General features: G+C 45.6%; 1 protein-coding gene across 8 annotated transcripts in view; it reads right to left on the bottom strand.

The window, feature by feature from the left end:
* Positions 1-27,179, bottom strand: part of robo2 (roundabout, axon guidance receptor, homolog 2 (Drosophila)) — an 895,654-nt gene that overhangs the window by 555,409 nt on the left and 313,066 nt on the right. The window lies entirely within an intron of this gene.

Below are 27,179 nucleotides of genomic sequence, written 5' to 3'. Positions count from 1 at the left end.
TACTCAGGTTCAAGTCTCACCTGATCCACAGGTGTCTCATAACATTCCTCAACAGGTTGATTGGAAAATATTTTTAAAAAGACTCACAAAGTCACTAATATGGATAGGAAGTGGTGGGATAGATGTGGGCCAAATGTTGGCAAATGAGACGAGATACATTTAGGATATTTAGTTGGCATTGACAGGTTGGACCGAAGGGTCTGTTTCCATGCAGTACTGCTCTATGACTCAATAACCCACTATCTCAGAATGTAATAAATCCAACTTGTAAGAGCCACTGTGGTGTCCCGACATTTGAGCGAGGAGACCTGCGTTCAAGTCCCACCTGCTCCATACGTGCACAATAACATCTCTGAACAGGCAGATTCAATAGGATCGAACCAATCAAGAATTCTAGAGAAACCTCTTTCTCCAGAGAGTGGTGAGGGTGTGGAGCACACTCCCACAGGCAGTGGCTGAGATGGATAGAAGAGAGTTAAATACACACCAGAGAGAGAAAGGAAAGAAAGGTGAAATGAAGGTATGCCTTGATGGATATCCTAGGTCAAATGGCCTCACTCAGAGCTGTAAATGCTTTGTAACTGCATACAGTATTTCTAAAAATTAATCACTGAGAAAATAAGCAGAAGTTGGAGGCTGGGAAGGGTGTGCAGCTTTTACAGTGTGTGTCAGGTCGCACATTTTTCAGTGATATTCTGGTGGGATAGTAGCAGAAAGAGGGAAGAAACTTTGTCTGCTCTGCCCAAGAGTTTTGCAATGAAGAATTGTAGCAGCTTTCACCCTGGTCACACAGTGGCTGCTTACATTCTCAGTATGTGGGTCACAGTGGGAAAGCAGCATGAACTACCCCCTTCCAAAGAGTATTCAGAGTGAGCAAGGGGAGAGAATGAATGGAACCATGTGCGTGTCCAGACCAAGTAGGGACTCCAGATTCCAGACCCTGCAGGAGACCCATGAGTCTGTTTTCAGGTCACAATTCCCAAATTACCAGATTAATTGAATCTAATTTCACAATGGGTTGTATTGGGATCTGAACTCTTCACCTCCAGACCTGTAACATAACCTCTTGGCCAGGACATTCCTAATGAAACAAACAATTAGTTTGTCTGTTTCTTGGGAGTACTGGTTCAGGAGCGCGGGGTAATATTGGCCAGGGCATCAAGTTCACGAGACCTTGAATGATCACCAGATACTGTCTCGTATCTGTTTTGAGAACAATGTGCTGTGTTTACGATATTGAAACAATTGCCCAAATCAATCATCTAATTCAAATCTGAGCAGGAGGTTTAGGAATTCGAAGCCAGCACATTGGGAATAGAAAGCTCGACTCTATAATTGTGACCATGAGGTTGTGTGACTGTCATAAAAAGTACTGGTTCATTAACATCAACACACGGGTAGACATTGAGTACCATCAATACGCGGGTAGACATTGAGTACCTCTATACAGTCTGGATCTACATGTGACTCCAATCCCACACCAAATTCTTAACCATTCACTGAAATAGTTGTGCAACATGTTTTCACCCAGAGGCTGGTGGGAATCTGGAACTCGCAGCCTGTCAGGGTGGGAGAAGCAGAAACCCTCATCACATTGCAGAAGGATTTCAATGTGGTCTTGGAATGCCAAGGCACACAAGGATATGGGCCAACTGTGGGAAAACGGGATTAGAAAATAAAGGTGGATGTTCTTCACAGGCACAGACAGCACAGAATGGTTTCTGTGTTGTTGACGTCTAAGTTCACAACTGTGACCATTCAGTTCAAGGCAGGTGGGAATGCGTAACAAACAGTGTTACTTCCATGGGGACCACTGCAATGATAGGGGAGCAATTCTGAGGGAATGCTGCAACATCAGCGGGTCAGTCCTGAGGGAGTGCTGCACTGTCAGAGGGTCAGTACTGAGGGAGAGCTGCACTGTCAGATGGTCAGTACAGAAGAAGTGTTGCACTGTTAAAGGGTCAGCACAGAGGGGATGCCACACTGTCAGAGGGTCAGTACTGAGGGATTGCTGCACTGTCAGAGGGTCAGTACTGAGGGAGAGCTGCACTATCAAAGGCTCAGTACAGAGAAAGTGCTTCACTGTTAAGGGTCAGCACAGAGAGGGTGCCGCACTGTCGGAGCGTCATTACTGAGGGAGAGCTCTGTCGGAGGTTCAGTGCTGAAGGAGTACTGCATTGTCAGGAGGTCAGTGCTGAGGGAGTGCTGCACTGTAAGAGGGTCAGTACTGAGGGGGTGCTGCACTGTGAGAGGGTCAGTGCTGAGGGAGCGCCACACTGTCGGAGGGTCAGTATTGAGGGAGTGCTGCACTGTCAGAGGGTCAGTACTGAAGGAGTTCCACATTGTGAGAGGGTTAATGCTGAGAGAGTGCCGCACTGTCAGAGGGTGAGTGCTGAGGGAGTGCCGCACTGTCAGAGGGTCAGTGCTGAGGGACCATCCACTGTCGGAAGGTCAGTGCTGAGGGAGTGATGCACTGTCAGAGGGTCAGTACTGATGGAGTTCCACACTGTCAGTGGGGGAATACTGAAAGAGTGCTGCATTGCTGTGCTGAATTGGAGGGAGCATCGCATTCTGTAAGATACCTTCCTTCAGAAGACACATTGAAACTAATGCCATTTCAGTTGACAAGATCCAACAGTGCAGACACTCTCCCTGGTGGCTTCATGTAATGTTACTAAAATAACAGATTGCCTGATCAAAAGAGCACTGCTGTTTGTGGGTGCTTGCTGTTCACAATTGGGATGCCATATTTCCTGCATTCCAACAATATCTACACTCCATACAACAATGTGATTGTGTACAAATCACTTAGGGGATCATATGAAGTTGGATAAGGTAAGATAGAACTAAGAATCTGTCACTGTGCTACACACTGTGCTACATCAGCAGAGAAAGGAAACAAACATGGAGATTGCTGGAGAAACTCAGCAGATCTGGCAGCATCTGGGGAGAGAGAAACAGTTAATAACACAGATTAGATTCCCTACTGTGTGGAAACAGGCCCTTCAGCCCAACAAGTCAACACAGACCCTCCAAAGAGCAACCCACTTCCTTCTAACGCACCAAACACTGCAGGCAATTTCCCATGGCCAATTCACCTGGCCTGCACATCTTTGTGACAGTGGGAGGAAGCCGGAGCACTCGGAGGAAACCCACGCAGACACGGGGAGAATGTGCAAACTCCACACAGTCAGTCACCCAAGGCTGGAATCGAACCTGGGACCCTGGTGCTGCGCCGGTGTGCTGCCCATGACATGTTCTTCTTTCAAGACTCCTCAGTGCAGCAAGTTGAAACAGAAATATCAGACTTGAGACAATTCTAAACTCTGTCTTCGTCAGGCCCCATCAACACCAATGTCTGAGAAAATCACTCGTAAATGCATTCAAAGCAAGAGGCAGAGCTCTGCACAGTGACCTCGCTCCATTCACCCCACTTGCTGGATGATTCGGCTCTGACAGTGAGTACATGAACACTTTCTTACCTGTTGAAGACTCTACCTGCAAATTCCTCCCATCCAACTGCGCATAATTGGCCTTGAGAACATCAAATTAAAAGCAGACTGATTCTCACAAAATGACTGCCATAAATTGTATTTGAAGAACATTTGCTGCTACTTTGCAACACCCACATTCCTCCATTCTCCCGAATCCCCACAATGTCAGACTCGAATTTCACAGGTACAAGATCCTCTGTGTTCCCCTGTAGCAATAGGGTGGTTTTAAACTTGCTGAATAACCACTGAGTGCCAAAATTTAAATCCATTTTCACTAAGGATTGTGCTGGTTTAGCTCATGGATAGGCCATTTGGCCCATCGAGCCGGTACCATCACTTTGCACTGACTCTCGGGCCCTGTCTACATCTTCAGGCCGTTGCTTGTGCAGTGTTTTCCTTGCTCATGTGTCACTCCAAAAACATCTCCCTTGATCTCCCTTGGTCTCACTGAAACAAATCCCCTTTCCTGCTTTAGTCCCAGGACATCCCACGCTGTTCCTCAGGGTCAGACAGTTTCTCAGCCTCATCACCACCCTGGGCACAGAAGCTTCAAGCATTGGAGAATCAGACAATGACTGTAACTGAGGAGGAGGCCATTCAACCTGTCATGACTGTGCTGCACTGTCAGATGGTCAGTACTGAGGGAGTTCTGCGCTGTCAAAGGGTCAGTACTGAGGGAGTTCTGCACTGTCAGAGGGTCAGTACTGAGGGAATGCTGCACTGTCAGAGGGTCAGTACTGAGGGAGTACTGCACTGTCAGAGGGTCAGTACTGAGGGAGTGCCGCACAGAGGGTCAGTACTGAGGGAGTGCCACACTGTCAGATGGTCAGTACTGAGGGAGTGCTGCACTGTCAGAGGGTCAGTACTGAGGGAGTGACGTACTGTCAAAGGGTCAGTACTGAGGGAGTGCCACACTGTCACACGGTCAGCACTGAGGGAGTGCAGAGTAAGTTACAGACTTAGCAATAACCACTACAAGAGTAACTTACCCAGCCGTTATCAAGGTGACAGTTCTGGTGGTCATCACACCACTGACTGTCCACACTGCACCACACACACCGGTCCCCACCCCACCACCCAAGTCCTCTCCCCTCTTTCCTCAAGAATGTAACTCTTTCACCTCTCAACTCAATAAGGGAAGATCATTCACTTGTACAGCACCTTTCCCATCTCCAATATAAAATATATTATGTATTGAAACAAAGTCAGGAAATGGTGCAGCCAATTTCTACACAGTAAGCTCACACAGACAAAGTGTGATAATGGCCAAATAATCTAGTTTTACTGATAGTGGTTGAAGGATGAATTCTAGTGCAGGGAACTGAAGAAAATCCACCACTTCTTTTGAATGATAGCACCTGGACCATTTATTTTACACCCAGATTAACACGACATTCCAAACCAGGTAAAATCGGTGAGGCAGACTGGTGTCTGGATATCGATATCTGGTAAAGGCAAGTTTGGGTGATGTGGTGATTGAATCTGCCAATGATCACTTCCCCACCCCACCCTGACCTGCCTGATAATGGAACCGAAAGTGAGGGCAAGCCATGCGTTGGTGGGTCAGTAGCAGGCAGCAACGTGGTAGTGGAGATCTCTCTTGATGCTAGTTGCTGGCATCGACTGGATTGGAAAGAATGATATTCTGAACTTCCAACTTCTTTATTTTTCTATCTTATTCCTGTGACCTATCATGCTGGACTACTTATTTCTTTACTTTATTGTTTATTAATATTGTCTTTACTTCCTAAGAATTTGATCTGAAGTATCTGCACCCTTTGTACCTAAGACAGCGCTGTAGTGCGGTGACTAAACTTTTCACTGCACTCATTTGAGTCCATGTGACAATTAAACTAATTCAATCCAATTCAACCCAATTCAATTCAATTCAATTCAATTCAATTCAATTCAATTCAATTCAATTCAAATCAATTCAATTCAATTGAATCTAATCCTCTCCGAAAATTCCAAGGGTGGACCAACATTTAAAAGCAGCAGAAGACATAAGATACATTCCTCTCAAGGGGCTATTAAGGGTGGATGACTATTTCCTGTGAAAGAATATTGAAAATATAAAGAGTGGAGGGATGAAGTGTTCAAGCAGTGGGATACCACAGAAATGATGGGCTGATTGGTCACCTCACGTACTGTGATCCTCTCTATGAAGGCTGGAGAGGAGAAAGTGAGGACTGCAGATGCTGGAGATCAGAGCTGAAAATGTGTTGCTGGAAAAGCGCAGCAGGTCAGGCAGCATCCAAAGAGCAGGACAATCGACGTTTCGAGCATGAGCCCTTCCTCAGTCATTTGACTGAGGAAGGGCTCGTGGTAACGTCGATTCTCCTGCTCTTTGGATGCTGCCTGACCTGCTGCGCTTTTCCAGCAACACATTTTCAGCTAAGAAGGCTGGAGACACATGTGAAGTAGAATTTACCTACAAAAGCCCCACTGCAGATTATTGAGGCGGGGAGCTGGGAAAGTTACAGAATGTACGAAAATAAAAGAACATCCGAGGTCACATTGTGTGTAACAGCACAGCAGTAGAACAGCATCAAACCATTCATTAGGTATTTACATTCTATTCCACCTACTCAATTCATCTGGAATGGATAAACACTCTGTGCTTCTTCAAATAAATTTGCGACCGCGAGCCACTTTGAATTGAACTCAGTGTGGGTTAAGCAGTTCATTCGGGTAAGTGCCATCTCGTCATCATGTGCAAGAGCTTTGGAAAATCTATTTGGGTAATTTTAAGACAGATTTTCACACGCTGACTTAATCGAGATTGGGGAAACGAGTCATAGGGTGGAAGTCAGTGTTCAACGCTGCATATAAAGTAGAGCTTGTAGAGGGAATAAAACCAATGCTTCAACTGACAGTAAATGCAGCCCAGGGAGGCTGTCTCTTTACAGCTTAAAGACCAGGAGGAATGGGAATATCAGTAGACACTCACACTGCAGCCTGTTCTTAACCATACAATCTTAACTGAGCTTTTTAACCTCAATTCTGTTATTTCCGTTCTCCAGTGGGTGGGAGGGTGGAGCTGATGCAGAGATGAGATCTGCCATGATTCTACTCAATGGTGGAGCAGTCTCAGGAGACTCGTTGCTCTACTCCTATATATTTTATTGACAGTGTGGAAGCAGGCCATTTGACCTATCAAGTCCACACTGACCCTTTGAAGAGCAGCCCGCGAGACCCACAGCCTGACTACATCTCTGTAACTCCCATGGCTAACCCACTTAACCTGCATATTCTTGGACACTACGGGCAATTTAGCATGGCCAATCCACCTGACCTGCACATTTTTGGATTGTGGGAAGAAACCAGAGCAACCGGAGGAAACCCACGCAGACACGGGGAGAATGTGCAAACTCCACACAGATAGTCACCCAAGGGACGAATCAAACCCAGGTCCCTGGTGCTGTGAGGCAGCAGTGCTAACCATTGAGCCACCATGCCACCCCAAGTTCTCCTAGATTGATGTGTGCGGTCCTCAGTCAGAGATTTACTCAGCAACTGAGTATCCTCTGGGCTAGAGAATTTCAAAGATTCACAGTCCTCTGAGTGATTTGAGAAGAAACCCTTGCACAAAAACTCTTATGCCCAGACTCTGATTCTTGACTTCAGACTCTTCAGGAGAAAGTGAGGACTGCAGATGCTGGAGATTAGAGTCGAGAGTGTCATGCTGCAAACGCACAGCAGGTCAGGCAGCATCCGAGGAGCAGGAGAACTGACGTTTCGGGCATAAGTCTGATGAAGGGCTTATGTCTGAAATATCAATTCTCCTGCTCCTCAGATGTTACCTGACCTACTGTGTTTTTCCAGCACCACACTCTCGATTCAGACTCTTCAGCCAAAGTTTGGTGGTTGTTGGTGAGAAATGACCTCTTGGGATTGTGCCTGTCAAGCCATCTGAGAATGTTTTAGCTCACCCTCCCCCCCCCATGCTCCTACATCCCTGAGTATAATGATCTATTGTGTTCAATCTCTTATCATAGAATAAACCTCTCATCGCAGGAATCAGTCCATTGAAACAATCTCACTCCAAGACAAGTTAGGGGCAGCACGGTGGCACAGTGGTTAGCACTGCTGCCTCACAGCGCCTGAGACCCGGGTTCAATTCCCGACTCAGGCGACTGACTGTGTGGAGTTTGCACGTTCTCCCCGTGTCAGCGTGGGTTTCCTCCGGGTGCTCCGGTTTCCTCCCACAGTCCAAAGATGTGCGGGTCAGGTGAATTGGCCATGCTAAATTGCCCGTAGTGTTAGGTAAGGGGTAAATGTAGGGGTATGGGTGGGTTGCGCTTCGGCGGGTCGGTGTGGACTTGTTGGGCCGAAGGGCCTGTTTCCACACTGTAAGTCTAATCTAATTAAAAAAAAAGTTGATCCTTTCTTCGACACAGAGATCAAAATAGAACATATTACATAAAGTATGATCACCCCTTCGTACTCCTTTGTTATAAATGGTCTTAAATTATGTTACATCTGACAGAAATTACATCTTTTCCACCCAACCCTTTTCATTTTCTCAATTCAGCTGCACTCTTCCCTGAGACATTGGGCACTAACTGGGAGAAACAAGAGGCATATTATTAGCTCAACGCTTTCAGTCACCAGGAGGGAACATGTTAATGATGTACAGACTGAGCTCTGGTCATTGGTATCATACATGATGGCCTGGGGGTGTCAGTAATCCATGCACAAAGGGCCACTGGGTCAATCCCTTATCCAGGTCGGGCTCATAAGACAAAGGGAAAAACCAGATTGGCTCTGATTGTGGTGAGCATGGATGGACAGAAGATATTGGGGCAGATAGGACTTGATTTTTTTGAAATGGTCAAGGGATATTCAACAGTGGAGGGGTATGTGAAGGTGAATAATTAATATGTGAATGTGTGGGGAGTGGTAGAATCATCAAAGACTTGTCCATTCTTATTTGCCCTTGTAAGATTAAATGTCAACGGGACAGTCAAGGGCCAGAGGGTGGGAGAAGGCTAAGACTTGGGTGAGAGATATGGACTGAGTGAAGGACATGGGTTCAATAATGGGTGTGGGGTGAGTGAGGGGTACAGGGTGGGTGAGGGGGATGGGAGAGTGAGGGATATTGAGTAAGTGATGAAGATGGGGAGGGTGAGGGGTATGATGTGGGTGAGTACATTAGAGAGGGCAAGATCGATGGGGTAGCTGAAGGGATGGGGAGGGTAAGCAGGGTGGGGAGGGTGGGGGAGATGGTGTGGTTGAGTGGATGGAGAGGATGAGGGGTATAGGTTGGGTGAGGGGGATGGGAGTGTGAGGGGGATGGGATGTGTGAGGGGAATGGGGAGGATGGGGGGATTGGGAGAGTGGGCAGAATGAGAAGAGTTGGGAGGATGGGGAGGCTGAGGGTGTTGGGTGGGTGAGGGTATTAGGAGGGTAGGCAAATTGAGTAGGGTGAGGGGATGGGGGAGTGTGAGAATACGGAGGGCATGGGAGATAGGAAGGGTGAAGGATATGGGGAGGGTGACGGTAAAGGAACGGTGAGGGGACATTGAGGGTGATGGGGAGGGGGAGGGTGAGAGGGATGGGGAGGGTTGGGGGATGGGGAAGGTGAGGGAGATGGGGAGGGTGACGGGGTGGGGAAGGTGAGGGCTATTGGGAGGGTGAGGGAAAAGGAACGGTGGGGGGATATTGAGAGTGAGAGGGAGGGGGAGGGGAGGAGATGAGGTGGGTGAGGGGGCGGGGGAGGGTGAAGGGGATGGGGAAGGTGAGGGCTCCAGGGAGGGTGAGGGCTCTGAGGGGGGTGAGGGGCATGGGGAGGACGAGGACATGGGGTGAGTGAGGGGATGGCAAGGGTGAGGGGGATGGAGTGAGTGAGGGGTAAGGAGTGAGGTTTATAGGGTTGGCCAGAAGTATTCAAGAGTTAAAAATTGAGATGTTCGCATGTTGTGCCTAAATAACGTGTTAAATAATTTTGTCGCCACATTAAAAACACCAATTTCTTTAACAGAGACTTCATCATGTTAAATAAATATTTGAAACTGAAAAGCGATAATTAATATTTAACTCCCATTTAACCTATTGCTTGGCTTTTCAAATATTAAAACTAGATTTGTAAACTCAATGTACTGGAGTCTTACACAGTTCCAATAACTGTCACCTTCAATTTTTTATCCTTTGTTCATCGTTCACTTGGCAATGTCCAAGTAAAGGTCCTTCCTCACAATCAGTTGTCAACTGTGCCCCGCTGCACTTTTTTCTTATATTTCAACAGCTTCATTCTTTCATCTCAAATTTAATCTTTCAAAAGCCACTGATATCCTCTCGTGAATTAATTTCCTCAACACGGCTGACAATAGCAACGAGATAGTAAGGTGATGAGCTGCAGTTGACGGCAATGTATTTTTATGACCTGGAGCTGAGCTCTGTAAGGAGAAGGTAGCTCTCGCTGCTTTCACTGTTTCCAGCTAAGATTGCAAAGTGTGGCAGATCCATTCACTGGAAGTGTCCAGATCCACATCCACCAAACGCTCTCACAAGGTCACAAGAAATGGGAGCAGGTTCAGACCATTTGGCCCACTGAACCAACTGGAACATAAACTAAGAAGTTATTTGTTTGATTTTGATTCCAGAAGAGCGAGGAAGAGACAAGAGTCCGTATTCCAGTGAAGCTCTTACCTCATCGAATTAATCAACAACAGCTTACATCAACTTAAACAAACACTGGAATTGCTGGAAAAACTCATCAGGTTTAGCAGCATCTGCAGAGAGAAAGCTGAGTTAATGTTTCAGGTCCAGTGATCTTACTTCAGAACGGCCACATCCTTAGATCCACACTCAGTGCCATGCATCACCGTACACACACTCTTCACCTCTCTTTCTCCTTTGAAAAAAGTGAGGACTGCAGATGCTGGAGATCAGAGTCAAGACTAGAGTGATGCTGGAAAAGCACAGCAGGTCAGGCAACATCAGAGGAGCAGGAAAATCGCCATTTTGGGCAAAAGCCCTTCACCACTCTAATCTTGACTTCAGCCTCTCTTTCTCCATCAGTGCTACCTCATGCTGGCTCAGAGCTACCCTGCTCAAGTTCCATTTCATCCTCTGGCTCATTTGACCATTCCATAAGAAAATTCCAATTTTCTTTTCCTTTCTGGCATCAAGGGAAACAAGTTCTGAAGAAGTGTCACTGGACCCAAAACATGAACCCTGGTTTCTTCCCACAGATGCTGCCATACCTGCTGAGTTTCTCCAGCAATTTGCCTTTGTTTCAGATTTCCAGCATCCTCAATCACGGAGTCATAGAGTCACGGTATCATACAGAAACAGACCCTTCAGTCCAACTCGTCCATGCCAATTAGACATCCTAAAGTAATCGAGTCCCATTAGCCAGCACTTGGCCCATATCCCTCTAAACCCTTCCTAAGCAAATACCCATCCTGATGCCTTTTAAATGCTGTAATTGTACCGGCCGCCACCACTTCCTCTGGCAGCTCATTCCATACACGTACCACCCTCTGTGTGAAAAAGTTGCCCCTTAGGTCTCTTTTATATCTTTCCCCTCTCACTTTAAACGTATGGCCTCTAGTTTTGGACTCCCCCACCCCAGGGAAAAGACTTTGTCTATTTACTGTAGCCATGCCCCTCACGATTTTATAAACCTCTATAAGGTTACCCCTCAGCCTTTGATACTCCAAGGAAAAAGGCCCTACCCATCTCAGCCTCTCCCTATAGCTCAAACCCTCCTGTCCTGGCAACATCCTTGTAAATCTTTTCTGCACCCTCTCAAATTTAACAACATCCTTCCTAAAGGAGGGTGACTGGAATTGTCCACAATATTCCAAAAGTGGCTTTGCCAATGCCCTGTACAGCTGTAACATGACCTCCCAACTCCTATACTCAATATTCTGGCCAATGAAGGCAAGTTCTTTGGTTTCTTCATTTAATCGACAACTTACATTGATGTGGCACCTCCAGCAAGACAAAACATTCAAAGTTTGCTTCACTGGAGTGTCATTAAGGACAATCAGATCAGGAGATATTAGAAAATTAGATATACGATCAGCCAAAGAACATTTTAATGAGCATCTCAAAGGAGCCAAGAGAAGGACAAGGAAGGATGAGCTTATCTAAGATGTAGTCAGTAAGAGAACATTTTAATCGACACATTTTCTCGACAGGGAGACAATCAGGGTTGGTTGATCTCCAAGTACTTTCTCTGGTCTTAGAGTTGGTGTGCAGTATGTTCCAAACCTGCTGCATTTGTAAAGAGGGACCATGATGACACTTTAATTCCATCAGCCTGCACCATCACATTCATGAACCACTTTCTCCATTGGGATTGAAATGTTCTCCATTGGGAGAAAGTGAGGACTGCAAATACTGGAGATCAGAGTTGAGAGTGTGGTGCTGGAAAAGCGTAGCAGGTCAGGCAGCATCTGAGGAGCAGGAGAATCGACATTTTGGGCATAAGCCCTTCCTGATGAAGGGTTTCCCGAAACGTCGATTCTCCCACTTTCCCCATTGTCTATCTTCTGTTGCCTATAACTTAGCTCTTCCCTGTCACCTGTGGGAAATGTACAGATTCTTCAATCTTTCTCTTCACGGGCTGCTCTATCATGTTTCTCTTTTCAATCTAGGGTTCAAAAATCAGACCTCAAAACACCTTGAATCACCTCCACGACCACAGGACATAGGTATAGGTGAGAGAGGTCATTCAGCCTCTGATAACGTAACCACATTCATTAACATCCACTCCCTCCACCACTGATGCTCATTAGTTGCATTGTGTACCATCTACAAGATGGGCTGAAGAAATGAATCAAGGCTGCTTCAACAGCATCTTCTAAACCCACATCTTGCAGTTAGGAAGACAAGGACAGCAGATGTATGAGAGCACCACCCCACTCAAGTTCCTCTCCAAGACACTCACCATCCTGGCTTGAAAATATATCGCCATTCCTTCAGTGTCGCTGGGTCTTCATCATAGAATTTCCTCCCTAAGGGCATTGTGGGTCAACCCAGAGCACACGGACTGCAGCGGTTCAAGAAGGCAGCTCACCACCATCTCCTCAAAGAGGCAATAAATGCTGTGCCCAGCCAGTGATATCCACATCCCATGGACAAGTAACGGAAAAACTGTAGCCAAAGAATCACTGCAAAATGAATTTGAATTGTCTGCATGGTTAGCCACTGAGATTCCCGGATATATACCTCTCTTTCCTGCGGCTGGAAACCACTGGAAGAGGTGGCAGGTGATGGGAAGCGGCACCATCTTTAATCGAAACCATGACCTTTGCATTCCTAAAATCAGTCATTGGAATCTCAACCCCAAATATTCACCAGAGATCTTCACTTCCTGGAATGCTCAGTCTCAACCCAGCACAAGATTTTTGTTTTTAATCCAGAGCACCTTTTCAAATTTCAGCTGAAGTAGGTAAGTGGAGCTTCAGTTTGACTTCTTAACTGATGAGAACCTTGTTCACTAGCTTACTTAAGAAGGCCACGTACCCCCTTGGAAATTGAGATCCATAATGGGGGAGAGGGCCCATGTGGTCTGGGTGAACAGTCACTGACACGGGATGACAATCCCAACAGACAAAGGGAAAGTGAGGACTGCAGATGCTGGAGATTAGAGTCAGGATTAGAGCGGTGCTGGAAAAGCACAGCTGAGGAACAGGAAAATCGACGTTTTGGACAGAATTCCTGATGAAGGGCTCCTGTCTGAAACGTCGATTTTCCTGCTCCTCGGATGCTGCCTGACCTGCTGTGCTTTTCCAGACCACTCTAATCCCAATAGACAGGCAAAGCGAGCATAAGGGTTTGCTTCTCAAGGGTTAGAATTGAAAAGCAAGTTAGAGCATGGGGTAGATTGTACTTGGAGTACTGTGAGCAGGTTATAAAAGGATCCAGAGAGACAGGAGAAGTTGCAAAAGAAATTTACAGGAATGGTATCGTATTCGGCGTCTCCAATAATTCCCTCAGTGCATCGTTCTTTAATCAGCCATGATCCCACTAAATGGTGGAGCAAGATCCAGAGGCAGAGAGGACTAGGCTGTTCCTGTTTCTTGTGGTCTACGGGCCTCAGGACTGACAAAAAGGTTGAACATATTTTCCTTCAATTTCCACATTGTGAGTACATCTAAAGAAAGGTTGAATGGGTTCGATCTTGCCATGATGAAAGCATTTTCATAGTGCATACACTGAACCTATAGCACAAAGAAACAGGCAATCGACCCAACTGCTCTCTGCAGGATTTCATGAGCCAACTCCACATTGTTGTTCATCACACTCTATCAGCAATTCCTTCTAATCATTTATCACTCATCACCGCTTCTCTAGTTATCCTTCAATATATCAATATTAGTCTCGGCAATTACTCATTGTGGTCGAAAATTTCATATTGTAACAATTAAAGTCGTTTCTCCTGAATTTCTTATTGAACTTGTTAATGACTGTCTTATTAGTGCCTGATCTAGTTGCAGATTCCCCATATTTGGAAAAATTTTCTCTACCTCATTAGCCAGCAGGACTGACATACGAAGAGTGACTAGGGATCCATTAGGATCATATTTAGTGGAGTCTAGAGGATTGAAGGGTGGATCTCTGAGAAACTTACATGATCCTAACAGGGCTGGACAGGGCGAATGCAAAAAGAATGTTCCCAATGGCCAGTGCGTCTAAAGCCAGGGGTGACAATTTAAGGATACGCCGTAGGCACTGGGATGAGGAGAAATGTCTTCACCCAGAGAGTGGGGACCCTGTGGAATTCTCTGCCACAGAAAGCATTGAGACCAAAACATTGAATGCTTTTTTCAAGAAGGCTAAAGGATATGGGGGAGAAAGCAGGAATGAGGGACTGAGTAGGATGATGAGCCATAACCATATTGAATGGTGGAGCAGGCTCGAAGGCCCTACTCTTCATAGATACCCTAGAGTGAAGGAAGAGGTCATTCAGCCCATCAAGAATGAGTGACCCTCTGAAGAGTATCCCACCCAGTCTCCATAACCCCACAATTACCATTGCTAAACCACATCCCTGGACACTATGGGGAAACTTTTAAGCCTAATCAAACTACCTAACATGCACATCTTTGAAGTATGGGAGGAAACTGGAGTACCTGGCAGAAACCCACACAACACACAGGGAGAACGTGTCAACTTCACACAGACAGTCACCCAAGGCTGGAATCGAACCCATGCCTTTGGCACTGTGAGGTAGCAGTGTTAGCCACTGTGCCAGGCATACCCTTGCTCCTATTGTCAATGGCCCTATCCTTTCAATCCTTTTCATAAACTTTGTCAAGTCAGCCATCAAACTTCTCTGTTCGAGGGAATCAGCTCCAAGTCCATTAATGTTTCCTGAAATTTGTAATTTCTCAAATACGGGATTGTCATCCCGTGTCAGTGACTGTTCACCCAGACCGCATGGGCCCTCTCCCCCATTTCCAAGGGGTTGTGTGGCCTCCTTAAGTAAGTTAATGAACAGGGTTCTAATTAATACACATGGATTGTAGGAGAAATGGAGAATGTATCTACATTCTTCCAGATGAACTATGCAAAATGTATCAATGCTTTCACCCAATTCATCGATTTAATCCAGCATCCTTGGTTGGAAAGACCACAAAAATGGTTGTGACTGAATTTGATTTATCAGTCAAATTTACTTTAATCTAATTTGTTTTCCAATCTACCACCTTCTGGCCATTCACATCTCAAGCCATGTCTGGTCATTTTTTTCTCTGCAAAAGCTAACAAGAGCAGATGCCAGGACAATGGCATTTGTTCATTCAGTGGCTAATGGGAAAATGGGTTGGATTGAGTTGGTGACTTTTAATGGTCCACTGCTTCTTACAGGTTTCTCATCGAAACATCAAAAAGTCTCAGCCAATTGGCCCATTGAGCCTTCTCTGCCATTCAATTAGATGGATCAACTCTTCAACATTTGTGCTATTTTTCCATTCTATCCCTGTATCCTTTTATACTTTGAATATCGATAAACCTATCAATCTCTGTCTCTTCAATTACCTCTCCCATCTTTCTGGAAGTCAGTGATTTTTACAAGGTCGCAGCTTTGAGGCTTACCAAAGGGGACATTCTTCAACTTGAAGTTCGAGTGTTGAGTGCCAAACAGTGTTCCGTTGTGGTAATACCATGATGACTCACATATGTGACTTCTTTCCCAGTGTCCTGAATCTTGAGACGAGCCAACTATTCAACTATCCAGAGCACTACATGTGATCTCAAAAAGCAGGACACATCCAATTCAACCTATCACTGCCTCCATCCCCATTCCCAGTCATCAGTAGAGATGGAAAGTGTCATTAACCGTGTGCTCACTCAAGTGGCACTTGCTCAGCAACAAACTTCTCACTGACACTCAGTTTGATTTCTGCCATGGCCATTCAGCTCCAGACCTCATTGCAGTGTTGGCCCAAGTGTGCACAAAAGAGCTGAGTTCCAGAGGTGAGGTGAGAGTGATTGCCCTTGATATCAAAGCTACGTTTGACCAAGTATGACATCAAGGAAGCGTGGCATCATTGAAGTTAATGGGAATCAAGGGGACAACCAGCTTTGGAATCATATTGAGCACAGAGGAACATGGTTGTGGTTCTTGAATTCCAAACAACTTAGCCCCAGAACAATATTCCAGGAGTTCCTCAGGATACTGTCATGCATCCTTTCTTACTTAAGCTGCTTCATCAATGACTTGTCAAAGGCTGTTCTGAAATACAGTTGTGCGCTGGGTCGGAGGTTTATTCTCGCAGTGTTTCTGATTTCTCTATCGTTTAAAACATTAAGGGGCGATCTGATCGAAATCTTTACAAGATTACCTTTAAAAATCAGAGTTCATAAATTGGTTAGAGATCCTAGAACTAGTCTAAAAATTGGGGCCAGACCATTCATGAGAGATGTTAGGAAGCACTTCCAAACACAAAGAGTGGGAGATGTTTGGAACTCTCTTCCACATATGACAGTGGATGCTGGATCAGTTGTTAATTTTCAATCTGAGACACATAATGTTTTGTTAAGGAGAGGTATGATGGGATATGGGGCCAAAGGTAGGTATATGGAGTTAGGCCACTGACCAGCCATGAACTCATTGAATGGCAGAACAGGCTCGAGGGGCTGAATGGTCTACTCCTGTTCCTTTGATCTTATGTTCCTATGTCCTCCTGATTATTGAGACTCAGGTTTAAATGCCCATCTACACTTCCACTGGCTTACAGCAGCTGATTAAACACAGGAACTTCATGGTAGCTCTTGGGATGAAGGAGTTCAGTCAGATGGAGAGACGGGAAGAATTGGGGTTATTGTCCTTGGAACAGGGAAACCTTGATGAAGGTTTTCAAAACAATGAAAGGATTTGGCATGGAACGAGAAGGTGATGTTTCCCCCGAGAGGACAGTCAATTACGGGAGGACACAGTTTGGATGTGGAGTGACAGAAGAGCCATTGAGGAGAGAAAAGGAGGGTTTTATTAATGCGGCGAACTGTTGCAAGCCGGAAAGATGACAGAAGCAGTTTGAAGCATAACTTTTTCAAGAGAGTCAGATAAATCGTTTGCAGATTGAACGAAACATGGGGCTTAGGAGAGAGAGCAGGAGAGTGGAACTAATTGGATGGTTCTTTCAAAGAGACAATACAGGCAAGCTGGGCTAAATGGTCTCATTCTGTATTGAATGAATTTTTGGAGCACGTGATTTTGATTCCTTCTTTTAGCAGACCCACATTTTAATCATTTTTTTATGCCTGCTAACATGAAAGGCTGTTTTCAAAATTCAAGAGACATAGATCTTTGATCTTGAATGTTGCAGTAAAACAAGGCAGCTTGATCATGCAGATATGGTAATGCACTTATTACAGATTTTCTAAATCAATGAAACCACTCTTTCCAATTTGACTCTACAGAGCACACTTTGTTCAATGGCGTGACAACCTGGATAACATCTGACTAAGTTAAGGCTGTGAAGAGTTAGACAGCAATGGTGGTGAGGTACTAATGTCGCGGGATTGGTAATTCCGAGGCTGAAGTTTATGCTCTTGGGATGTGGATTAAAATCAAATCATGGCAACTCATGGAGTTTACATTCAAGTGACTAATCTCAAACAATGATGACAAAACTGTCATCTGGTTCAGCAGTGCGCTGTAGGGAAGGAACTCAACTTTCCTTACCCAGTCTGGCCTACATGTGACTCCAGACCCAAGCCTCCTCTGCCATTCAATGTGATCATGGATCATCATCCAATTCCATACCCTATATCAGCTTTCTCCTCAATCCCTTCGCCCCATGAACTATATCAAGCTCCTGTTTTGCTTTCAACCACTTTCTATGGCAGAGAATTCCACAGGCTCACATCTCCCTGGGTGAAGAAATTTCTCCTCATCTCCTGCCTTGTATCCTTAGACTGTGACCCCCTGGTTCTGGATTCCCTGGTCATCAGGAACAGCCATCCTGCATTCCCCTGTCTAGTTCTGTTAGAATGTCATAGGTTTCCCAATTCAGGAACTTATATCTTGCATTGAACACATTACTCACATCTTTCCACACTTTTTGTAGGCCTGGATTCATCCCCTCATTTGGCGGTTCATTAATTTTATCGGCAACCGTCTGCTCCTGCTCTCACACTTGCCCCATCTCATTCCCTCCCCAGCGCACCAGAATTGATTCCCTTGACCCTGCTCCACCTCAGTGTTTGAGGTCAGTGTAGGCAGAGCTCAGAAACATCTCAATAATGTGAAGACACTGTGGCACATCCCAACTGGTCCATGTTGGTGTTTGTGCTCCACATGACCCTCCTTCCACTTGACTTTATCAAATCCCATCAATATATCATTCTGCTCTTTCAAACTAAAACCTTTAAAAAGCTGAGACAGCCCAAGTTCTGTCATGGTAACAGAATCTGTTGGGGAGACTTTCAGACTGTCTTATATTTGGTCTACAGCATGATCATGTGACCTGTTTTGATTAGGTTCAGATCAGAAGTGAAGCCTCAGTCCCCAACTGTCTCCATTCACTTCATGTGCCAACCTTTATTCAGGGGTAACACCCTCACCCAAATTGTTACAGGTTTGTACCTCACCTTAATCCTGGCTGAGTCATCCAGTGCAGTACTGAACGAGTGCTGCACTATTCAGGATGCTGCCGCTCAGGTGAAAAGTTAAATCCTAGCTGCCTAGCTATCCCTCTAGTGGACGTGAAAGATCCCAATACTCCCATTCAAAGATGAGCAAGGGAGCTTTCTCTATTGTCTGGGTTAATATTCATCACTTCACCCACATGGCTAGAGCACTTCGGCTGATGCCTTGCCTCATTATTGTTTCTGGGATCTGCCTGTGTGCAGACTGGCTGCTGTATTTTTCAACATGACCTGAGTACATGTCAAATGCACTCCAGTAGCTGGGACGAGTTTTTACATATCATGAAGTGGAGGGCACTATCACCATCTAAAACTTCTGTCTTTGATTCCCCATCTTCCTACCTCAGGCGACTGACTGTGTGGAGTTTGCACGTTCTCCTCGTGTCTGCGTGGGTTTCCTCCGGGTTTCCTCCCACAGTCCAAAGATGTGCGGGTCAGGTGAATTGGCCATGCTAAATTGCCCGTAGTGTTAGGTAAGGGGTATATGTAGGGGTATGGGTGGGTTGCGCTTCGGCGGATCAGTGTGGACTTGTTGGGCCGAAGGGCCTGTTTCCACACTGTAAGTAATCTAATCTAATCTAATCTTCAGAAAGAACAGATTCCAGCACCAAGAGCCACCTTGTTCAAAGGAACGAATACTTACAAATATGTACAGACAAGGTGCAACAGAGCGAACTGCCTTTGCCACATTTGTTCAATTAAATCTCAGGTCCTATCGAGTGTTGAAGATAAATGTTACACAGATGGAGAGGTGCTCTGGGGCATTTGTTGGGCCCAAGCAATTGTACTCAATTGTAAAAGATTTCTCCAGTTCTTGCAGATTTTCAGTGCTTGACACGGTGTTACAAACACACCATCACAGGTTTTCAGGATGGGGAAATCTCGCCTGCTGTACACGTTCTATTTTTAAAAGCCTAATGCACCAAGCAGCATCTGATATAATTATACGTTAGAGTTACAGCATTGTCATTTAGATGTTTTCTAAAGCAAATACGCTGAGAGCAGGAAAAGGATCTTGTTAATTGTCCCTATTTACTGGAATTCAAGTTCTCGCTCCACAGAATCCTACCTTATCTCTGTCTCGAATAAGACCATAAGAGTGAGTTGTAGAAATCAAGCTCTCCCTATTCACCTCTACTTCCAACCCCAGAAACCAGAAGGTCACGCAGTATTATCGGGTCATACATACAACATTAATTTTGTTTTGCTTTCGCGGGATGTATGTGCTGCAAGACAAGGGCAGTATTTGTCACTTAACCATAACTGCCCTTGAATTCAGGGCTTGCTTAGCCTACTAGGAACATAAGAGCTAGCAGCAGGTGTAGGCCATTCAGCCCCTTGAGCCTTCTCCGCCGTTCAATATGATCATGGCTGATCTCATCTCAGTGTTGAGAGTGTGGTGCTGGAAAAGCACTGCAGGTCAGACAGCATCTGAGGAGCAGGACAGTCCACATTTTGGGCATAAGCCCTTCATCGGACTGTCCTGTTCAAGTCTAAACTGAGTTGGTCTGAATGTGGTTTGGAGTCCATGCAGGATCAGTCGGTCCCATAGGCAGGCGCTGAGGAAGGAGATGTGACTGTGGTAACAATTCTACTTCAGGAAGTGGCTGAAGAGCTTCAGTTCAGAGGAGATGACCTGGAGGGTGCAGTGAGAGAGACTCACTGAGATCCTTGTGGAGGGAGGAGGAGAACTTCCTCAAGGTAGACATCCTTGGAAGAGGCTTCGCAGTTAAAGTTAAAATCAACTAGGAGAAAGTGAGGACTGCTAGGAGGTGTGTGAAGTACCCGCGGGCTGAAACTCATGGAAGGTGACTGGGAGCTGGGTTATATGTTGAGTGCTGTTCACTGCTGTATGCTGTTTTCAGTTATGCTGTATTTTATACACGGTCTTGCTTGTGACGTGTAAGTGTTTGTAACTGTATACAGTGGGTTTTTGCTGACTCGTTAACTCCGCCCTCAGGGGCTGTAATGTACTCTTCTATGTACTTAGGTCATGATGGTCCCTTTTTGAGAGAACAGTGACCTGTGTACAAACTTTGTATGGTCTCCAATATTGTTGTTGATTCTGTTGAGATTTGGGGCGCCTTGTACATAGGTCCCTATTTCTTTGGTATATTGTATTTGTTGAAAATGTGTTGCTGGTTAAAGCACAGCAGGTTCGGCAGCATCGAAGGAATAGGAAATTCGACGTTTCGGGCATAAGCACTTCATCAGGAATGAGGAGAGTGTGTCCAGCAGGCTAAGATAAAAGGTAGGGAGGAGGGACTTGGGGGAGGGGCGATGGAGATGTGATAGGTAGAAGGAGGTCAAGGTGAGGGTGATAGGCCGGAGTGGGGTGGGGGCGGAGAGGTCAGGAAGAAGATTGCAGGTTAGGAGGGTGGTGCTGAGTTGAGGGAACCGACTGAGACAAGGTGGGGGGAGGGGAAATGAGGAAACTGGAGAAATCTGAGTTCATTCCTTGTGGTTAGAGGGTTCCCAGGTGGAAGATGAGGCGCTCCTCCTCCAGCCGTCGTGTTGTTATGTTCTGCTGGTGGAGGAGTCCAAGGACCTGCATGTCCTCGGTGGAGTGGGAGGGAGAGTTAAAGTGTTGAGCCACGGGGTGGTTGGGTTGGTTGGTCCGGGCATCCCAGAGGTGTTCTCTGAAGCGTCCCGCAAGTAACCACCCCGTGGCTCAACACTTTAACTCTAACCACACCTCCTCCCTCACTTCCCTCCAAGGCCCCAAGGGATCATTCCATATCCGCCACAAGTTCACCTGTACCTCTACACACATCATCTATTGCATCCGCTGCACCCGATGTGGCCTCCTCTATATTGGGGAGACGGGCCGCTTACTTGTGGAATGCTTCAGAGAACACGTCTGGGACGCCCGGACCAACCAACCCAACCACCCCGTGGCTCAACACTTTAACTCTACTCCCTCTATATTGTATTTGTTGTTGTGTATTGTCTTTTGCACGAGTGTAAATTAAAATAAAACCAGGAGATGAGAATCTCCTCAGTGGTGAATGAACCCTGAGCTGGCTGGCTCCAGCCACTGTACTGTGCACCAGTAAATAAAGGGTGACTTGGTGACATGGCCCAGCCTCTGCAGTTATTTCAGCAACATTGCTAATGTAAAACGTTATCACTATGTCAGAAGTCACACAACATGAGGTAATGGGCCAACAGGTTTATGTGAAATCACAAGCTTTCAAAGCGCTGCTTCTTCAGCAGGAGTGACTTCGGACTTTGTCCGCCCCCCAGTCCATCACCGGTACCTCCAGGTCATCACTACTGGTATGCCACTATTTCCCCTACAAAATAGGTAGAAGTTGTCATCAGAATACACAAAACTTGGTCCCCATTGTGCCAGCTTTCACAGGTTTTTGTCAAAGTTATTGAAAGTTATTAATGCTCAGGGAAGAGGCTGTGGCCAGGATTTTACTGCAGATCAGAGGCTTACAGTGCAGGACTCAAATCTGCCTCTACTCAGCTCAGTAGGTGGTACACTCTCCCCAGGTCAAACAAGTACAGGGAATACTGGAAAAGCTCAGCAGGTCTGGCAGCATCTGTGGAGAGAGAAACAGTCTTAATGTTGGGGAGGCAATCTCAAGACTGCCTCCAGGATCCTGCTCTATGCAATAATAAAACACAAGTCATACCTAGACATGCGTAACAATTACCAAATCCAAGTGAATGGAAATAAACTCTGTTGACACAGTGACATATATATCTGTCAGCTTAAAATGTTTACATTGAGCTTAATACCTTACTTTCAAGTTTTTATCATTATTACTACCCTGACCTTCAGTAAACAAACTTTGTATAATTCTGTTCTCCACATTACATGTTAAAAGAAGAGTGAGGTTTGCAAGGGCGAGACCAGAAGTGACCAAAGGTGAAAAAAATGATATAATGAAGAAAGATACGCAGCAAACAAACAGCCTGTTGAGCAGGTGTTTAGGCTCTGTAGAGGAGATCGGTTAGCTCAGTTGGTTGAATGGCTGGTTTGCATTGCAGAGATTCATTTCCCACACTGAGGTTACCACGGAAGTGCAGCCATCTTAACCTCTCCCGCTGCCGAATGTTCAGTGACCCTCAGGCTAAACCACCACCAGTCATCTCTCTCTACCTGAAAGAGTAGGACAACGTTGACTCGACCTCTTGGCTCCACATTCCATTACATCTACTGTGTATTATTTTGTGGACCTCAGCAAATCAGATCTCACTTGAAGGTTAAGACAGCTAAATCACATAATTCGTGCAAAAGAAGGCTATTCAGCCCGTCACGTTTGCACTGGCTCTATTATCTAGTGCCAGACTCCTCCTTTTCCCATCATAAAGGTGCCACTCCAGCATAAGAGAACCTGTCTGACTCTCTGCTCACTCAGCCAATCAGGTAGCAGCTAGCAAGCCAGTCGACTGTGCATGCAATATATTGGTAATCTAGGTAAGCATTGTAACCTAGACCTCATATATAAGTCTGAGATATCATATTGGTATACATTGCCTGTTGCTAATAAACTCCCAGATATCTATCTCAATAAAAGCTCAGGTCTTTTGTGTATGTGTTACATGAGCTAACATAGAAAAAAGTACAAATCACACCACTTTCAGCAGGTCTTTTTATTACCCTGTTTTGCTCATGTATTCATCTAGTGGAAGAACTAACCTCAGAAACACCACTATTACCTCCATAGCCAAGGAAAATGAATTAAATTGTTTGGATCACTGCACTGAGAAAGAAACACAATCAGCCCTTAGTACACTACTGCACAGTGCCTGTCTGATCCATTCGCTCAAACATTATCAACAATCTGACCTTATGGGCCCAAATTGATTGTTTTTCAATTGAAACTCCACATGGAGATGCATGTGATATTCTCCCTGGACTGTTCAACAGTTCAGGCTCTTAATTGTCTTGTTAACCCTTTCTTCCATCTCCTGATTTGAGGATATTCTCATTCGGAACTAAAAACTCCAGTACCATATTTAATTTGTTTCTGAGACACATGGAGTTTTATTACTGTTCATGCCCAGAAATGTAACAGCCAGTGACAAGCCCATAATGGTTCACCAGACCAATACAAGCCAAGGAACAACTATATTTATGTAGCACCTTAAATGCACTAGATTCTAACAAAGTTATAAAATGGAATTTAAAGGATAGGAGTAGCATATTCAGCCCATCCTGAAGAGTCACGGTATTAAGACTTCACACAAGCCTTCTCGGAGTCCACCTCATCTCACACAATCAGAATAAATTTTCACTTTTGGCTCCCTCGTATTTACCCAGCTTCCCCCTTGGATGTATCTGTAACATTCACTGGAGCCATTCCTTTTAGAAGCATTCTTGCCACTCTCTGAGTAAGGAGATTTATTTTAAATTTCTTGAATCCAATGTTAACCCATTCAAAACCCACCCACTCAAGCAGATCGTGACCTTTCTTAGCAACTACTTTGCCTTTATGATCTGCCCACAAGTGGGAACATCGATGTGACATCAACTCGATCACATCCTTTCATAGTCTTAAAGACCTGAAACAGGTAATACCTCAGTCTTTCCAAGAGCTAAGATGTATGGCCAAAACACCATCAGATATAGGAACAGAACAAGGCCATTTGGCCCATCGAGTCTGCTCTGCCATTCGATCATGGCTGACATGTTTCTCAACCCACTGTCCTGCCTTCTCCCCAGAACCCTTGATCCCTTAGCAATGAAGAACCTCTCTAACTCTGTCTGAAATACACTCAATGACTTGGTCTCCATCGTCCTCTGCGGCAATGGGTTTCACGGATTCCCCACCTTCTGGCTGAAGAAATTCCTCCTCATCTTAGTTCTGAAGGGTCATCCCTTCACTCCGAGGCTATGCCCTCAATTCTTCTTGATTAGTCTCATCTTACTTGGTCATTCTGCTGTGTTTCCAACTAAAAATAAATCTGCATCTTCTCTGATACCTCCTTATAACAAGGAGCCTGGGGATTGCACGAGTTTCTGCGGTTTGTGTCCCTATGTGTCCTGCTGCCCATTCAACCCACGCTGATAACTGCAAAATGGTGAAAATCTGAAACAAAAACTGACAATGCTGGAGAAACTCAGCAGCTCTGGCAGCACCTGTGGTGAGAAAAAGCAGAGTTAATATTTCGAGTCTGATGAGACTCATCTTCAGAACCAGAGTAAAAAAGGTCTTACCAGACTCGATACGTTAGCTCTGTTTCTCTCTCCACAGATGCTGCCAGATCTGCTGAGTTTCTCCAGCATTCTTGGTATTTGTTTCAGCAAACCATGCTAATGCTCTTTTCCAAGGGATAGATTTATCATCCGCGAGTTTTGAGAAGATTTGTAGCTAAGGTTGAGGTTCTGGATGTAGGTTGCTCACTGAGCTGGAAGGTTCATTTTCAGATGTTTTGTCCCCATATGAGGTCACATCTTCAGTGAGCCTCCAGATGAAGCTTCATCTGGGGATGTTACCTAGTATAGCAAGGAAACATCTGAAAAAGAACCTTCCAGCTCAGCGAGCAAACCTACATCCATAGATTTAATATCTTTGTTTGTAGGATTTTGCTGCATGGTGGCACAGTGGTTAGCACTGCTGCCTCACAGCGCCAGGGACCTGGGTTCAATTCCCACCTCAGGCAACTGTCTGTGTTGAGTTTGCACATTCTCCCCGTGTCTGCATGGGTTTCCTCCGTGTGCTCTGGTTTCCTCCCACAGTCCAAAAATATGCAGGTTAGGTGAATTGGCCATGCTAAACTGCCTGTAGTGTTAGGTGAAGGGGTAAATGTAGGGGAATGGGTCTGGATAGGTTGCTCTTCGGATGTTCGGTGTGTACTTGTTGGACCGAAGGGCCTGTTTCCATACTGTAAGTAATCTAATCTAATCTAATCATATTAAATCCACCATTCTTACACAACAACAGTGACTGCATTTCAGAACATTTTGAATGGGAGGAAAGCACAGTGGCCGGTGATGGCGTTACAGTAATGCACGTTATTTCCCTCTTTTGGGTGATGTTTTGGAGGGGTGCATAGGGTGGGATGGGGAGGGTGTTCTCAGGGATAGGTAGTACTGGGAGATGGCAGTCAGCAGGAAGGGAGGAGCAGAAGTGTGATTGATTTTGGTTAGGGATAAAACCGAGGAAGCACGCCTGATAAATCGAGAAGAGAAACAGGGGAGTCTGTTTCATTATTCATCTCACCCTGACGGAGAGGGAGAGCAGGCCTATCACGATAAATGAGAATTACAAAACTGCGCCCTGGAACATGGGATTCACTCAGCCTTCTCAATGCAAATGCTAATTCACGGTGATTAATCCCTTGTTCTTTTCTGTCAACACGAATATTAAACAACTTTCTCTCCTGTGTCATTGTCTACTTGTAAATCCTTTGTTTAAAGCCTTCTTCCTGGGAATACACCTACCAAACCTGACATGCTACATGACTCGATTAGGGAGCCTTTGCAAGTGCAGCTTCTTTACGAGAGGGTTCTGACTGTGAACATGATGAAGGCAGAGGCAGGAGCATTTCAGCCCTATCCCGACAGAGCCTGGGCCCAAAAACACTGTTGGAAGCAGGTACATGGCCTATGCTGTCCCTGTCCTGGCAGGGTTTGATGGGGACAGTGTAGAGGGAGCTTTACTCTGTATCTAACCCTGTGCTGTCCCTGTCCTGGGAGTGTTTGATGGGGGGATAGTGTAGAGAGAGCTTTACTCTGTATCTAACCACGTGCTGCCCCTGTCCTGGGAGTGTTTGGTGAAAGGACAGAGTACAGGGAGCTTTACTCTGTATCTAACCCCGTGCTGTACTTGTCCTGGGAGTGTTTGATGGGGTCAGTGTAGAGGAAGCTTTACTCTGCACCTGACCCAGTGCTGTTCTTATCTGGGAGTGTTTAATGGGGGTCAGTGTAGAGGAAGCTTTACCCTGTATCTAACCCTGTACTGCTCCCATCTTGGAAGTATTCCATGGGACAGTGTAGAGGGAGCTTTACTCTGTGACGAACCCTGTGCTGCCCCTGTCCTGGGAGTGTTTAATGGGGTCAGTGTAGAGAGAGCTTTACTCCGTATCCAACCTTGTGCTGTTTCTGTACTGGGAGTGTTTATGGAGTCAGTGTAGAGGGAGCTTTACTCCGTATCCAACCCTGTGCTGACCCTGTCCTGGGAGTGTTTAATGGGGTCAGTGTAGAGGGAGTTTTACTCCATATCCAACCCTGTGCTGTTTCTGTACTGAGAATGTTTGATAGGGACAGTGTAGAGGGAGCTTGGTGAGAAGGCAGGTCAAGGTAATGATAATGGAGATGCAACCGAGGGGTCTAAACTGAGTACATTGGATGTAACTGTTCCATTGGTGGAAGGATTGAGAAACAAAGGGCACAGATTTAAGACAATCATCAGAAAAGATGGAAACATTTTCATGCCGTTTGGATCTAGACCGTACTGTCTGCAAATGCGCTGGAGGCAGGTTCAGTTATGACTGTAGGGAGGGAATTGGACCAGTACTTGATGAGAGTTTTCAGAGCCATGGGGGCCAAGATGAGTGGGTGGTATTGGATGGGTTGTTGCAGCAAAGCGACATGGGCTGAGTGGCCTCTGTCTT

The sequence above is a fragment of the Hemiscyllium ocellatum genome, chromosome 12 (assembly GCF_020745735.1).
Source record: "Hemiscyllium ocellatum isolate sHemOce1 chromosome 12, sHemOce1.pat.X.cur, whole genome shotgun sequence".
In the NCBI taxonomy this organism is placed as follows: domain Eukaryota; kingdom Metazoa; phylum Chordata; class Chondrichthyes; order Orectolobiformes; family Hemiscylliidae; genus Hemiscyllium; species Hemiscyllium ocellatum.
Note: the sequence above shows the minus strand (reverse complement) of the source record. Positions and strands in the feature narration are given on the sequence as shown.